This window comes from Chlorocebus sabaeus, unplaced genomic scaffold, assembly GCF_047675955.1.
Source record: "Chlorocebus sabaeus isolate Y175 unplaced genomic scaffold, mChlSab1.0.hap1 unalloc_scaffold_219, whole genome shotgun sequence".
In the NCBI taxonomy this organism is placed as follows: Eukaryota; Metazoa; Chordata; class Mammalia; order Primates; family Cercopithecidae; genus Chlorocebus; species Chlorocebus sabaeus.
Window position 1 is genome coordinate 213,999 of NW_027327503.1, and position 5,704 is coordinate 219,702.

At 45.1% G+C, this 5,704-nt stretch overlaps 1 pseudogene; it reads right to left on the bottom strand.

Moving 5' to 3' along the window:
• Positions 1-2,174: 2,174 nt before the first annotated feature.
• LOC140711149 (ubiquitin carboxyl-terminal hydrolase 17-like) lies at positions 2,175-3,776 on the bottom strand (annotated as a pseudogene).
• Positions 3,777-5,704: the final 1,928 nt, after the last annotated feature.

Sequence of the window (5,704 nt, forward strand, 5' to 3'; positions counted from 1 at the left end):
TCATACTCACACACTTCAGTGTGTTGTGTATTATTCCATTGCTGATAAGTATAACTTATTTGAAAATGAATTACATACTGGTGAGAAAATTTTCCCTTTAAATTAAACTTAAACTCACACCATAAAATTAGCAGCATCTGTTTGCCTGTTCCAAGAATTACCTAGGTTCTACCCAGGGCACCTGAGATCAGTTGAAAACAAATGCAAAAAAAGTTGGAATAAAAAGTAAGAACACCCTTCCAATGTTACAAATGCATCCCAGTCTCAATTATTCACATTCACGAGAATGATTCACCTATATACCACTTTAGCAAAATTTCACCGACTCTCGCCTACCAATTGGCTAATCAAAACAAACCAAGACAGAACAATAAATTCAAATTCATCCAGTAACCTGAGGGGAAAACCTACACCTCTGTAGTCTACAGATATTTACACAGGATGTCATCTACTGTGAAAACACATGCACAGAGACAGTCCCTTCACCTGATCAGAATACTCACAACTCCACAACAACATATTAGATATGGGATCATCTTGAAATGCGGCCATCACTAACCAGTTGTCCCTTTCACATAGACAAAAACCTGAGGACCACATTATGTTGTGTAGAAATGACTGTGCACCTGTGTGCATGTGTGTGTGTAGGGATCCGGGGAATCCAATAGACATTCCAGCCTCTTGATTTTTTCCATGTTCAGGCTCTTGATTCTATATCCGAGTGAAATGACTTTCCAGTGGGGAACAAGATAAGTCTTTGCAGGAAGCGCTCTGGTGGGAGCTAGATACTCAAATCATAAAGCATCGAGTGTTGGAAACATGCACTGAAGTTAGACGAAATACTCAATGCACAGTTTAGACGGTGAAAGACTTTCAGGTAATCATGCAATCACCGACCGGCTGATTGATGACATTCCCCAAATTTATGATTGCAAGAAGAGACAAATGCTCATAACATTCTATTTCCGGTGGTTGGGGACATACGATGGTAACATACTGTCTGCCAGTCATGCTCATCACACTGTACTTTGCACACACGTCACACAGAGACACTGTTAATACGCACATTTGTGTGCTTGAGCAGGGTTGCACCCAAGATTCTGTGGTTGTACGGAGCCCTGAGTTATGCCCTGGACATCTTTACTCTCGGGTTGGTCAACTTGGATCTCTGTACCGAACGAGAAACGGAGCCTGAAATCCAATCAGCGAATACACAAAAGGAAGGGGCCATTTCCCACAATCACTTCCACTGCAACACCACCTCGGATGAACAAGTCTCATTGCTGGTCAGGGACTGTGCTTCAGAGATGCACCTTTTGCAGCTGGACGATTGACCCGGAATCTCCCAAATGCCATTTTGATACACACCAAATGAGATTTATTTCAGTGCTTGCTGATTTTATTTTAGTTGAATACACACACGCTCCTGTGTTTGATTTCCTTTATTATAAATACGACTTACTTCCAAATGACTCACATACCAGTGGGATGATTTTCTGCTTCAATTCATTGGAAATGGACAGCATTCAACAGGCAAGTGTGTCTGTCTGTCTGTTTCCAGCATTCTGTGGGTTCCACCAAGGGCACAAGTCCTAGGGCGCCTGAGGTCCATTCAACAAGCAATGTAAAAACGGCGAGGCAGGTTCAAAAGAAAAACACCCTTCCTCTCTTCAAATGCGTTCCAGTTTCCACTACTCAAGGTAGGGAGAAGGATCCACAGAAGTCCCACGTTCGCAAAATTTCAACTTCTGGTGCTCACCAACAACTGACGAATGAAACACACTCCAAGAGAAAATAGTCAACCCCGTCCCCTGCAATAACTTCACGTGCAACCCTACACCGCAATATGTCCTATTCAGAAATTCACACTGAATGTCATCTTCCATGAACACAAACACACAGACAATCCCCCCACAGGTTTAGAAGACTCACGACGGCAAAACTCGATGTTTCCCATGTCTGGGCTCATCCTGAAACGCAGCCGTCACTATCCAGTTGTCCCTCTTGTGTAGACAGAAACCTGGGCTCCTCATTACTTTATGTCGGATTGACTGAGTATGTGATGGTGTGTGTGTGTGTGCGTGCGTGAACCCCCTCGTGGGTGTGTGTGTGTGTACGTGTATGTGTGTGTGTGTCAGTTTGTGTGCGCATGCACTCCTGCGTTTGGGTGGAGACTTTTCCTGAGATCACTGGCACACAAACAGAGCCCTCTTGCTGTGTTTGTTCCTCCCTTTGGATCTCCTGGTCCTCCCTTGCAGAGAAGTGAGTGTGTCAGTGTTCATGGACTCCTGAGGTGTCAGTTTCCTTGAAGAGAGGTTCAGCAGGGAGCTTTGCTGTTCAGGATGATGGTTGTTCATCCCACTCTTGTATTTTGATGGATGAATCACAAGCACGTTGGGAGGCAGGGTACATTCGACTTTTCTGACGTTGAAGTCAGGCTTGGTTTTGTTTTGCTCTTGGAGGAACTTCCAGTGGTCTAAGGTGCTTTCCGGAGTGGCTCTTTCCACTAAGTGCTCCTCCAAGTCGGGTACCTGGAGGCAGGGTTCTCTCTGGAGCTCTCCTTGCGTTGCTCGCCTGTCTTTGTGTTCAGCGCCAGGGGCTCCTGGTTCCCTGCCTATTGACACACTCTCACTGCATCTTTCCAGTTCACTCTTCTGGATGTAAAAGAGGACATAGGCCTGTTGACTCAGGACAGAAGCGATGCTACAGGCAGTGACCTTGGTGTCATCTATTTTATACCACTGGCCTCCTGGAGCTTTGACATAAGAGAGGTAATGTCCGTTGTGACAACTCCACCCAGCGTGGACCAGCACAGCATAGAGGACATAGACTAGAGGTCCTGTGTTCTGCTGAGACATGTATGGCTGCATGTCAAGGCACTCAGGGTATTGCACATTCTTGGCAAGTTTGTTGCCTGTGACATCGGAGAATCTCTTCAATACAAGGATGAGGACCTTGGCAGAAGTGTGTAGAGTGAACGTCTTGGAGGCAGGTGCCTTCTAGAGACAAAGACCACAATGATAGGCATTCTCTCCATTGAGTTCTTCGGGCTTCACCACCTGTTCCAAAGCTTGCTTCACACTCTGAGCTGCCTGGATATCCAGGGCGATGTCCAGGTAAGGGTCAAAGGTGTCCGAAACGCCCTGGCAGTGGAGACACTTGATTTGAGATCTCCAGCAGCCTCCAAATATCTGGTGGATGAGGGTGGTGTCCTCAGAGTCATGATCTACCTGCTTGTGCCCGGGAAGGCATGCCTTTTTCATCGCATCCACAATAAACATCAGAAACTCATGGACATCTTCCTGCTTGCCTCGATGGAAGCCAGCAGCCAATGCCTGTGAGGGCTGGATGACGTGGCCAGGACAGTGGAGGGCCCGTGTAATGTGAGCTTCCATCGTACACAGCATGCAGCACTTGTGACGCTGACAAAGTTGAGAGTGCTCCTGCGACAGCATGTAGTTGGCAAGGGGTGGTGTGTATGTCAGGCACTGCAGGGAAGCATTCAAGTAGCAAGTATTTCCCATATTCTGGAGCCCAGCCCCCACCGCAGCAGGTCTCCTGCTACTGAGAGGAAGCTTCTTTCTGGGGGCAGGCTGTCTTGCCACAGGAGCCAAATCATCACAGAGGTTGACTTGGGTCTCAGATGACAGTGGTGACTTCTCAGGTAGAGAAGTCCGCTGAATTTCAGCAAAAGCTGCATCTGGCCGAGAAGATATGAGTTTTGAAAAGCGGTTGAACTGCCACTCACCTCCCAAGTGGAGTGAATCGGCCTCCATGTCGCCAGGAGCAAGGATCACAAGCTTTTTCTGCTGGGACCACACGTTGCAGAAAGACGCTATCTCTTCCGAGAGAGTCTTCAAATGACGCGCCATCTGGCTGCATCAGCCCTTATATAACTCACCCCCGCCTACCGCGAACACCCCACCCACCCATCAGGTACGCGGTCCACCAATCCAATATCAGCACTCAGTTAAAGAATGAGTCATAGGGTGTGTCCCCTTGTATTCCCCAGGGAGTTCACTTAAAACTCCTGGGGAATGCGTTAGTTTACTTAAAACAGTGGTAGGGAATAATTCTGTCCTTACAAAACAATGTGTGTGTTTGTGTGTATGTGTTTGCTTGCGTGAACTTGTGGGCATGCGGAATCATGCCCATGTGAGTGTTTCTTTGTTTTTGTTTATATGTCTGGGTGTGTGTGTGTTTGAGCTGCGATGTGCTTCTAACTATGTGCTCTTGGCAGATACGATCATCCTTTCAGGCATTGAAGGACAGGAAGTCAGACCTGTACTTTCTGACTTGAGAATCATCAATGAAGTACAGTTAATAACACAGTGTATTTGTTTCCTTAATATCAAAGAAGAAATCCGTGCAGTCTAATAAGTATTCTAGCGATAACCTTTCCATGTTCAGCCTATTGATTCTGTGTTCGAGTGAGATGACTTACCAGTGGGGACCAAGACATGTCTTTGCAGGAAATGCTCTTGTGGAAGCTATATACCGAAATCATAAAGCATTAAGTGTCGGAAACATGCACTGAACTTAGACGAAATACTCAGTGTCCAAATTAGACTGTGAAAGACTTTCAGGAAATCATGCAATCACCGACATACCAATTGATGACATTCCCCGTATTTATGATTGCAAGTAAAGAGAAATACTCATGACATTCTATTTCCAGTGATTGAGGTCATATGACCGCAATTTAAGAAATCATGAAATCAGAAAACTTGACTAATCACAATTTAATCCAACTAAAACCTTTGGTTCATTTAAGAAAGGATGAATATAAAACAACATATCACACAGCATGGGAGATAATATTTTAATACGTATGTGATAATGGATCAACATTTGAGAGAGATGAAATAAATAGTTGTAAATTTGAGAATAGCATATAACCAGAATTAAACACTGTAAATGCCTGGGTGATGGGAGTGAGTCCCTGTCTCAGGAGGAAACATAGAGATTTAAAAGCAGGGCGTCTAAAAGAGATTTGCATACCATTGTTAAAACTGGCGGTTGTTTTAGTAAGAAAGGGAAAAATAAACCATTTGTCTTAGGGATTGTTGCATGTATTTTTCATCGTCTGAGATGTTGCTTCCAATTCCAGTTAAGCATTGTGTGGTGGACTTGCAGTTACCACATTTGGTGGAAAATGTCATGCTGATGAAGGTAGACTTGTTTCCCAAACTAAGAGGGACAGAATTTGGGTGTTTCTTTGGGACTTTTGGCTTACTAGGAATAAAGATCCTGGCTCTAGGGATTTTCTTAAAATTTTTCAGATAATGAGAAAGAGAATAGAATTTAGGCCAGGTGCCAAGGCCTCGAGGTGTACAGAAGCATCCCCGGTCTCAGGGCCCATGAAATCAGGATGATTTTAGGGAGGATGGTGGAATGAGGAGAGTGTGACCTTTGGTCTCCTTTCTTTCCCTTTTCTTTTCATGGGTCAAGTGTGCTCTATCAGAAGGCTTCCCCTTTCTGTTGGACAGAGTCCTGGAAGAAGAAATGAGCGCTGCTGAGAAAGATGCTCCACAAGGAGGAAGGAGTCACTATTTTCAGGAGCATGATCCCCAGAAGCATGAGAAATCCAGATGCCATGGCTTTACACAGGATGCTGGAGTTTCTTTCCTCTGGATCCGGGAACTTGGCATCAGTGTTCTGTAATGCCCATAACTGATTTTGAGGTGAGTCCACTTGATAACCT